This window comes from Palaemon carinicauda, chromosome 35 (genome assembly GCF_036898095.1).
Source record: "Palaemon carinicauda isolate YSFRI2023 chromosome 35, ASM3689809v2, whole genome shotgun sequence".
Taxonomy (NCBI): Eukaryota; Metazoa; Arthropoda; class Malacostraca; order Decapoda; family Palaemonidae; genus Palaemon; species Palaemon carinicauda.
The window spans coordinates 49,262,657-49,273,993 of NC_090759.1; the positions used below are offsets into that span (position 1 = coordinate 49,262,657).

General features: G+C 44.9%; 1 protein-coding gene across 5 annotated transcripts in view; it reads right to left on the minus strand.

The window, feature by feature from the left end:
* Positions 1–11,337, minus strand: part of LOC137627723 (mitochondrial 2-oxodicarboxylate carrier) — a 270,316-nt gene that overhangs the window by 164,781 nt on the left and 94,198 nt on the right. Inside the window, exon 1 of one of the 5 annotated variants that reach the window (XM_068358987.1) lies at positions 10,000–10,299. The exons of 2 other annotated variants lie outside the window; for them this stretch is intronic. The gene's annotated coding sequence lies outside the window, so the exon portion shown is untranslated. Of the gene's footprint in view, positions 1–9,645; positions 9,670–9,994; positions 10,300–11,337 lie in introns of those variants that run through there. 2 more of the 5 variants (XM_068358986.1, XM_068358988.1) reach the window with 2 other exon arrangements.

Genomic DNA, 11,337 nt, shown 5'->3' on the forward strand with positions numbered 1-11,337 from the left:
TGGCTTCCTGCCCCCCTGGCAGAGAAGTCCTGTTTGGACGATAGGAACATCTCGAAGTATCCTGATGAAGACAAACTCACCTGTATATGAGGATCTTGTCAGTCTCGTAGACAGATCAGGAAAGTTAATTACTGTACTTGTGTAGGAACAAATAATTCACTTTTCTTATATGAGCTTATATCAGACAGGAACAATATTATAACATGAATTATAATAAGGTTAAAATAGGGGTAAATAAAACTCAGTAACAGTAGTATATTTCATATAGAGGGGCGAAATAAGACGCATATGGTAGCGAAAATTCTATTTTATTCAAGAAAATATTCGCAATACAGTAATATGAAATAAGATAAATAATTTAAATAAAATCATTGAATAATAAACATAGATTAATGACTACATAGTGGAATCTGAAAGGGAAAACTTGTCATTACACACATGAGTTCCAAAGGAACTAAAAGTCTTTTAAGTCACAATACACTTCATGTCCGAATAAACATGTGGCACACGTGTTCAAATCTATGTTACTTCACCTTGTAGAAGAACAGTCTTTTGTGCCACTAAATGGCACTTAAAATCACTATGTATCGCACTATGGTCAACACAGGCACCCGTTGAGTTAGAGTCCCGAAATAACTCACTGTCCTACGCAGCACTAAGCAGCAGGTTTCAACACACTACCTGCGGCTACCACAAATCTTTTCACTTCGTGCACCTGCTTCACATAGTATTTAAAGAACACTCTTGAGGATTTCCAGCCTGTGAAGGATCGAAGGCTTTCGAAATCCATTCCTCGGAAAAAATTTGGGGAAGAGGCGACTTTTCTAGGATCATGACCTGCAGGTATACTGTCAGGATCTGCTCTGCGAATAAAGTAGGTGATTTTCGCCCTTAGTTGTTTAAGTGACAAATCACTACCCGATGCTTCTCCTTTAAAGAGTTGTCCTCCGCCAAAGTTTGAAGTTCTTCGAAGATAGACCTTTAGACTCTCCACTGGGCATACAGAGACATCTTCCTTCAGAGGGCAGATTCTCCATGGGCTCCACCTCTTAGTAGGGAGTTCATTCTTAGCGAGAAACGTTGGGTCAGGGAAGAGGGTAAGTTCCCCTGTTTCGGCGAACTGGATCTGGCCCTGTTCCCTAGATAAAGCCACTATTTCACTGACTCGTGCTCCCGAGGCGAGAGCAACAAGGAAAATCACTTTTTGAGTCAAGTCTTTCAGAGGGCAAGATTCATTGTCCAGGCTAGAGGCAAAATGGAGCACCTTATCCAGAGACCAGGAGATGGGTCTCGGTAGGGGTGCAGGACGGAGTCTAGCACATACCTTCGGAAGTTTGTTAAAGATTTCATTGGACAGGTCTATCTGGAAGGCATACAGTAGTGGTCTTGTCAAGGCCGATTTACAAGTGGAAATCGTGTTGGCTGCTAAGCCTTGTCCATGAAGGTGAATGAAGAAGGACATACAGAAATCTATGGTTATTTCCGTAGGATTCTTTGCCTTGACGAAAGATACCCACTTCTTCCAGGATGACTCATATTACCTTCTGGTAAACTTTGTTTTGTATTCCTCTAAGAAGTCTAAACATTTCTTCGAGATTCCAAACCTTTTCTTCACGGCTAGGGAGAGAAAATCATGAGATGAAAGTCTCTGGTTTTCCTTGATGAAGCGAAGACAGTCGACTTCTGAACCTGCTGGGAGAGAACTGGGTCCGGCAGAGGGATCAGCTTGGGCTGTAGCTTCAGGACTAGAGGGAACCAGTTCCTCCAGGGCCACTTGGGAGCCACTAGGGCTGCTGTTCCCTTGAAGGTTCTCAGTTTGGAGAGGACTTTCAGCAGAAGGTTGGGTGGAGGGAACAGGTAAATCTTGGACTATCTGTTCCAATCCAGGGACATGGCGTCCACCGCTTCCGCTTTGGGGTCCTCGTATGGAGTTGTTGGTTGTTGTCGCTCGTTGTGAAGAGGTCAATCTGCAGTTCCGGGACTTGACGGGAGATGAAGGAGAATGATCTTGCGTCTAGAGACCATTCCGACTCTATGGGGCTTGTCCTCGATAGAGCGTCCGCCGTCACATTGTGGAATCCTTGTAGGTGAACTGCTGAGAGGTGCCATTTCTTCCTGTCCGCTAGGCGGAAGATGGGTAACAGTACCTGGTTGAGTTGGGGTGATCGTGAGCCCTGACGGTTGAGACATCTGACCACAATGGCGCTGTCCAGAGTAAGACGGATGTGGATCGAAGGACGAGGAGACAGTTTCTTCAGAGTGAGAAGAACCGCCATGGCCTCCAAGATGTTGATGTGAAACGTCTTGAATAGGGGAGACCATGTTCCTTGAACTTGTCGCTGGTGGGAGTGGCCTCCTCATCCTTGTAGCGAGGCATCCGTGTGGATGATGACCGACGGAGGTGGTGGTTGAAGAGGAACTGATCTTATCAGGTTCTTTGCCTCCAACCACAGCTTGAGGAGTGAGCAAAGCCTGGTTGGCAGAGGTCTCTTGAGATCTCTTCGAGCGATGGATGCGTTTCGTCTCCAGACTCCCGATGCATCTTTTAGCTGTGCTCATAGCACTGGGTCTGTCACTGAGGCGAACTGTAGGGAGCCGAGCATTCGTTCCTGTTGTCATCTTGAAATCCGTTTGGATTTTAGAAGTCTCTTGACAGATCTGGCTATTTCCTTCCTTTTCTTCAGAGGGATGGAAAGATGGTGTGACTGAAGGTTCCAATGGATTCCCAACCATTGAAACTTCTGAGCTGGAGACAGTCGAGACTTTTTGGTGTTGATTTTGAAACCCAGATGTTCCAGGAACTGGGTCACCTTTCTGCAGGCACGCGAGCATTCTTCTGACGATGTCGCCCACACCAGCCAATCGTCTAGGTAAGCCATCACCTGGACGCCTTGAAGGCGTAGCTGTTGGACGATCGTGTCTGCGAGCTTCGTGAAGATTCTTGGGGCCACGTTGAGTCCGAAGGGCATAGCCCTGAAGGCGTATTGTCTTCTTTGAAGCTTGAATCCTAGGTAGGAGGAAGCCTGGTGATTCATTGGAATGTGCCAGTATGCGTCCGCCAGGTCTATTGAGACCGTGTAAGCCTTGTGAGGCAGTAAGGCTCTTATCTGTTGAAGAGTCAGCATCTTGAATTTGTTGTTCGCAATGAACTTGTTGAGAGGGGACAAGTCCAGAATGATTCTGAGTTTGTTTGAGTCTTTCTTGGGAACACAAAACAGTCTTCCCTGGAACCTGGTGGACTTCACCCTCTTGATCACCTTTTTGCTCAAGAGTTCTCGGACATATTCTACCAGGATGGGGGTTGAGGGTTGGAAGAATTGGTGGAAGACTGGAGGTGGTTTTATCCAGCTCCACTCTAGTCCCTTCTTGACGATGCTGTGGGCCCAAGGATTGGAGGTCCAACGATCCTGGAAGAGGCGGAGTCTTCCTCCCACCGGAAGCACTTCATTGCTTCTGGTTTCCCGAGGGTTTACCAGCTCGGCCGCTTGCTCCCCTTCCTCCTCTCCCTCTGGATGGACGACGAGAGGAGTCCTTGCCGGAGCCTCTACCTCTGGGGCGAAAGGTAGTGGATTGCCTTTCGTAGGCAGGGGTGAAAACTGGTGACTGGGCCACCACCGGCTGAGGGACCAGCTGAAATGTCTGCTGTGGTTGAGCCACTACCTGGGGAGTAGCGAGTGCCGGAAACTGGCGTTTGGCCTGACGCTGCTGGGGTCGTGACTTTTTGGACTTCTTCTTAGTCTGTGGACCCTCATCCTAAGAAGATTTCCTCTTTTGGGGTATGCCCCACTTATTGAGAAGGTTCCGATTCTCAGTGGCGGCTTTGTCCGCAATCTCTTTCACCAGGTCTACTGGAAAGAGGTATTTGCCCCAGATGTTGGATTAAATCAGTTTCCGCGGTTCGTGTTTAACGGTGGCGTCCGCAAACACGAACTCTCTACAGGCTCTTCAGGCCTTGATGAAGCTTTACAAGTCCTTCAACAAGGTCGCAAGGTGGGTCTTTGCAAGAACCATGTAGTAGTCCGGGACCCGAGTGTCCCCGGCCATTGTCTCAAGTTGTACTTGAAGAAACAGAGAGGCGGCCAGCCTCTCTTTCGTGTCCTGTTCCCGACGCAAGAGATAGTCGGTGAGCTTGGATAGGTCTTCATTAAACTGACATCCAGCGACGTCAGCCTCCAGCTTTCCAACCGTGAAGGTAAGCTGAATGTCCTTCCAGCTTTTATCATCAGGAGGTAGGGCGAGGGAGAGAGGCCTACATTCCTCCAATGTAGGGCAGGGTTTTCCTTCCTCCACCACCTTTAACACGGAATTCAGGGCCTTTTCCGCGAAGGGAAAGACCATGGTGGAAGGAGCAAGAAAGGACGGGTGTTTCTTGCTCAGCGCCGGCATTTTGGAGTTGGTATATCCTCTGCTCTAGAGGCAGTCAGCCAGCATAGCTTGAGCCTTGGCGTGGTCAAACACCATGACCTCCTTAGGCTCGGTCTCCTCCTTGGAGACTGGTTCGGACTTGAGACGGATGTAACAGTCCGGGTAGGCGTCAAAGCTAGGGTAGAACTCCACCTCTTCAAGGGGGACGGCACCTAGCTTATCGTTGATGAAGATGTGTCCAGTCGTGATTGGCATGTGTTTTGCATGCCTCCAGGGATTGGTCACTGAGCAGGGGGGAAGATCCTTGACGGAGATCTTCTTTGGCTACTTCTTGAAGGTCATAAGCTCCCTCTTGAGGTCCGCATGCCCCTTGCGGAACTTCTCGTCCAGGAATGCCACCAGAGCTTGGATGGTATCCTGGGTGCCCGGTACCACAGGTATCGTGGTGGCAGATGTAGAGGGGACGGGTTCAGAGACCACGACAGAAGTCACGGAGGGCGCACGGGTGACCTCGTCCTCAGAATCAGGGGCCTCCACCTGATCCTCTTCCTCTTCTTGACCCTCCGTCATGAAGGTCCTTTCGGTGTTTACGGACACATTCGACATCCTCTCCACCTCGTCGAGACGACATTCTTGGAGAGCGGCCGCAACATCCGGTTCGACCGTTAGTTGGACGCAGGGGATCTCATCCTTAGGGATAACGGCATCAGCAGATGCCTTAGGGAAGAGCATGGCTCTTATTTTCTCACTTGGGAGATAAGGGCCCGTGGAGTTTTTCTGAAACCCGCGCACCCACTTGCGCAGTTTCTCTTGGGGGTTATCCCTAGCCTCTGGTGACGGAGGGTTGTCGAACGCCTCATCCAGCAGACCCTTGCAGACGTTACAGGCCTGCGGATCCCAGTAGCGAAGGTTCCCCTTCGTGACGGAACAACCGGCGTGAGTCCAGCACGCCAGGTGGCCGTAAAAGTTAGGGCGACAAACACCGCAGAAGGCGCTCTCACATTTCACATACTCCTCCTGTAAAAGAAAAAGGAAATGAGTATTAGGAAGTCAATACAAGCATGACTTACGTTAATCTTAGATTAGAATAAGTTAGTACACTTATAAGATTCCAGTGTGTGTAGGCTTAGGATAGGTAAGCCTGAAAGGAGGTAGGAAAGACACATATTTGTGCATCCCGCCCAGCCAATTGCCGTGACCCCATGCTGTAACTAATTCCATAAGACCTTCATGGGCCTTAGGGGGAAGAAAAAACATCTGTGATGGATGAGCCAAGCTTAGGCTTCCTCTAAGGAATTAGGTACAATAAGAGAGGGAAGCTGAATTCATTCAGTGTATAAGAAAAAGGGGGATAAGCTAAGCCCCCTTATCAGATTAGGTCCCGGCAAGAGACTGCACATGGAAGCGCAGAATATGCTGGAAAAATTTTTACTTTACAACTATACATAATAGTTTTCAGTCTAGGGTATAACTATACCATAGGTGTACTGGCTATTATCCATAGCTGCACAATATTAGCTGCCAGTATGGGGCCGGCAGGAGGGAGGAGTGACTGTCCACTGTAACGCCAGGAATGGTGGCGCCGGCAGCCTGGCAGCATGGCGGAGGCTCAACTGGCGCCGGCAGGTCCCCATCAAGGATGGACCCTTCCCAACCATCAGTCTATGTGGCAGAGAGAGAGGGTGACATCTTAGGTGATGGCAGATCGCCGGCAAGCCGGCGGCCCCCGGCAGACGGTAACCGACACTGACATCATTCAATGAGACAGGTAGGGCACCGAGGACTCTGATGGCTAGCACCGACAGAATGGGGGCGGCAGTGGGCCGGCACTAAGAGAGAGAGGGATAGGATAGGAGGAGAGAGTGGGATAGGATAGCAGGAGAGAGAGGGAAGGGTAATACCCAGTACCCAATCCAATCTTCCTCCAGAAGGAGTGTTCAAATGAAAGGGAGTGGTACTCTTTTTCATCCGGCGGCAGAGAGCCGGCAGTTGGCTATGTTGCCAGTAGCGGCACAAGGGAGGGCCGAAGAACACTCAAGAAGGGAGGTCCTCCGCTGGCAGACCGACCGACGAATGCTAACCCATAGTTCGACTATATGCGGGCAGCACAGCAGTACGGACCAACCAATGAAAGGACCGAGCCGAACCGGCAACCCACCGGCTCTCGGTGGAGTTGTAGGACGGCGGACAAGGGTGTGAAGGCTAAGCCAACACCAAAAGGATAGAGGGGGAGGGAAGAGGGTCCTGAGGGGGAGTGTAGGGGGGAGGCGTAGCTCCCACCGGCACTCCCAGGGGTGGAGATTCTGTTCAGGGCTAGCCTATCTAGGTAGGAAGAGTCCATTCTCCAGCCTAGGGTAAGTTAGCACAGAGTAGGTACAGCACTAATGTCCTATCCTAAACTATAAAGAAGCAGAATCCCATGGACTGCCTAACCTAGGCTAGGTGAGCTAGTCTCCTAGACTAGGAAGGGCAGGGGGAGGACAAGTCGCTAGGCCACAGGGAGGACGGGACGTAACCCAACCAAGTGTGGACAAAGGGGAAGGGCAGAGCCCCACCACCTTCACCCTCCAGCAGGGACCAGAAGGAGAGTACATTCTCCTAATGGGGAGCTGGGGGGCAAACGACTGGTACTCTGAGGTTCCGTCCCAGACTCAAAGCGCATGTACTATGGCAAGGAGTTGGGTAGGAAAATCCTAGCCTAACCTTACCCGAAAGCATATCGAGGTAAGGAGGGATAGGATGTAGCCTAGGCTACCTCAGAGTGAGGAGATTACCTTAGGAAAAGTAACTGGGGAGGTAAGGGAGTATACAATAGCCCCAGCGTTAGATTAGGGGCAAGGGAGACGACTACCAATATCACCGAAACCCATTGTATACTTCCTAGAAGGCGAAATAACATCTGTGCAACCACGGAATCTTGTTTGTATAAATGCCTATATCTTCATTTTATAAAATAACACATGGAACACTTATTATATCATGCAAAAAGTAAACATGAACACTAGGCTATCGAGCCTAGGGGCTAGGCTAGCAATCCAGCATGGGGTAGGCTAACACAGTGCCCAACGAATACTAACGCATAATATAACTAATTCCCAGCAATGAAGACTAAATAACTAATGAAGTTATTAGTTATGAAACCGGGAAGGTTGCTCTGGCTAACTAAATAAACCATGTGAGGCGAGCAACAGCGTCAAAACATGACGCCTCCGGTCGGGGCACAGCTCAGCCACAAAACACAAGATTTAGAGATAAAAAGTCGTTAATTTACGGCTAGAGCTTATTTATACAATACAGGAATATGGTACAGTACTCAACTTTCCAGAAGAAGGCGAGGCTAAGAGATTACGACATGATGCGATAAAATAGCGAACACTGGGAAAAAACACTCTGTCAGGAAAGCTACAGAATCAGGACTGAAGCGCGCGGATGTGACGTAAACCAAGATGGCGGCCAGCTATGGTGGCCGCTTGTTTACATTGCTAGGTACCGTAACAGTAACGCAGGAGGAGAGTTTTGTAACGGCTCCTCCTGATACTTGCCACACTTCCCCCTCGAAGCGTAAACGCTATGTGGGGTGCAGACAGCTATGTGGGGTGTCAAACATACGTCCCGTTATTATACGATATCCTAAAGGGAAACCTTATGGGTACTCGCGCCAGAAGTTAGAATTCTGTGAAACCTTTAGTTTAATTCTCTGGGAATATCTACTGTAGTCATATATACCCTCAGGAAGCTACTGAAGGAACCTTCCATCAGGACGTCATGGCTTGAGCCCAAAAATAATAATAATAATAAGTTGGTATAATTGATAATTAACATCGAAATACTAACTCACAGGGGTAATGCGCATTGCAAAATATATTTCTCTTGCCAGAACATAAGGGTAATGAGATGCTTAATAGCAAGTGAAGTGAGCTATGGTAGAGCAAAAACCAATAAATCATTAGCTAAATTAAGTACAGTAAGGCGATATATTAAGTATGATGGACACTGCTACGAACAACTCCATAAAAAATGGGATGGAAAAACGGATTTTGAGCGAAGCGAAAAATCTATATTTGGGTGAGATAGCCATGATGTCCTGCTGGAAGGTTCCTTCAGCAGCTTCCCAGGGTATAGTCAAATATACCCTAGGAAGCTGCTGAAGGAACTTTCCATCAGCACGTCATGGCTTGAGCCCAAAAATCACATTTTCCTTAAGTCCAGAAGTCCTGGCAAACAAAGCTCCAGCGCTCTTATCGTGTTTTATTACTAATAGTCGGTCTTGACTATGATAAATTTTTTTTTATGATGATGAATGGTATTTTCTATGATAATGACTGGCAAAAACAACAAAGTTTAAAATACTTAACTTAAATATCATATAATTAGACTGATTCACGGTAAATTTTGAGGTATTTCAAACGTAATGGATGATGGCAACTAGTAGAAAGCCATAGCTTTTTTTTAGTTATGGTAGTCGACCTACCATAACTTGAAATTATGGATTTCTGGACAGAAATTATAATAAAAAACACTCAAAACGCCAAAAACATGTTTAAAAAAAAATGGTTTTAATGTACTGTAGTTACAGATTGAAAACAGCTTTAAACTAAAAAACAGGTATTTTCCATAGGAAAATGTCTGTTTTCTTTGAAAATAACACTTATTTTCACTGTAAATAAAAACCTAATTATATAAGAAATGCTAATCAATGAGGTTAGCATGCACAGCTCAGCATGTACCACTTGCCAGTACATATGAGGTTGAAGTTTTTCTTTTACGCGAGCGAAGCGAGAGCACGATGAAGCAAAAACCATTGGATTTCTAAAAAGTATCCCTGTTCTTAGACAGACTAACAGGTTTTTGGTTTATTTGCTGTTGAAATGAAGGTCAAATTCAAGTGAAAGCACATTACAGTACTTACTACAGACAAAAATATTTTATCTGTTCAAAATGTTGTTCCGTCCGTAACTATAATTTGACCAATACAGTATTACCTACTAATTGTTTATTGAACTGTTCTATATTTTTAGAAGTTCTGGCTCTTTTTCTTAGTGAAAACTAGTTGTTTTTGGAATATACCACCTAATATAGCCGGTTTCTCACTGGGATCCCAATAATTATATTGATATAGGGGTTAAGAAAACTTTACAATTTATTCTACCATAAAATTTGCAAGACTATTTTAACTGGCATAATTCAATATATCTCTAATAGAGCGTTAGTTAAAAACCAATAATCACGACTCGCCAGGTAATAATAACAGAGATCATTTAAAAAATAGTTTCCACCTACTGTTCTAACTTTTCCTTATTCTTAGAGTATATTGGGTTATCATAGAGACTATAAATTATGTTAGAAGAAGGATTGACTAGTTGAATATGTGTACTACTGCATATCCAAAGAAATTTACACCAACCGTATGTTTTTTCTTCTTTTAGGCTAAGTTACACTCAGTTTCATTAACCCATGTCCCTCCCACTAATTAGCCTCCTGTCTTTTTTCTTAGGTTACATTGCCCTGTAATACACTACCATAATACCAATAAAACAACCGTGTTTCTAGATGAAAATGTTTGACTAACCAATTACTGAGAAAATCAGACAAAGTCAACTCTTGCACTATCATGCAACAACTGCATTACCTTACTGATAATTTCGGCTTTCAGGTTAACGAAAGTGTTGTCGCGTCTTGCAAGTTTCTTGTTGCTATGAGTATGTAGTGTCCGAACACGTTGCAAAGATATTATATAAACTTTTTCCCGATATAAATATTCTAAGACATGCGTTAACAAAACGTTAGTTATCAAAATTCCAACATATAAAAGCTTTTCTTGACGAGTTCCCAACTGTTTTGTTAAAATATGCCCAAGATAGATTCTTGGAGAAACCGAGTGACTTCGAATACAGCCACAGCTGATTATCCCCTTAATTTCAACTCCATTGACGTAAACAAACAGATTTTGCTGGTGGTTTAAGTTCGCGATAGTATAATCTGTTACAAATGGAACAGAAATTTATCAATACATATGTGAAACTTAGCCACCATGGACATGATGCAGTAAATAATAACGATGAATATGGTTTACAAAGTTAAGGATGCCTTTACAACTGTTTTTCCTCTGAACCTCGTTATAATGAACTCATTTAACTAGCGCTGTTATTTGTGGTAAATTGAATTCCATTTAATAAATCAATAATAGTTTTTTTCCAGCAACCCAAATAAGGAATAAAATTAGTGAAAATATGACTTTAATATTCGAATTTAACTCATGTAAATCGAAAGAACTTCATGATAATTTCTGTAGTTTCTCAACGAAAATCTAGCTAGGCAATTGGGCACAATCTAAGCAACCCGAAGGTTGTGCAATAAGCCATCATCCATGTTTCTGACAACTGTTCTGGTTTAGTGAAGATCAACTTTCACTTGTTCTCATTCATGCATTGTGTACATCAAAGACATTCAATATGCAACCGTCAGACAAATATTTCATGATCATCAGAACTGCCCCTCATATCACACATAGACAACAGTAATTTTGTTTTGAAACTTTCACTTTAAAGCGATTCCTTAAACCGTTTTTCGCCACGAAACAGTGGCAGTCACCATCCACTGAAAAGTGGCCAATCTTAAGGGGCTCTTAATCACAAGTGTACATTTCGGTGTAGGGAATATAAAGACATAAGAATAAGACGAGAGAGAGAGAGAGAGAGAGAGAGAGAGAGAGATAATATATATATATATATATATATATATATACGGAATAGGAAGATAATGTAGAAATAAAAATAGAATAAAAAATCTAATGAGAGAGAGAGAGAGAGAGAGAGAGAGAGAGAGAGAGATAATATATATACAGAATAGGAAGATTATGTAGAAATAAAAATAGAATAAAAAATCTAATGAGAGAGAGAGAGAGAGAGAGAGAAGAGAGAGAGAGAGAGCGAGAGAGAGAGATATTGGTGGATCAAGAGAGCGAAAGAAAAA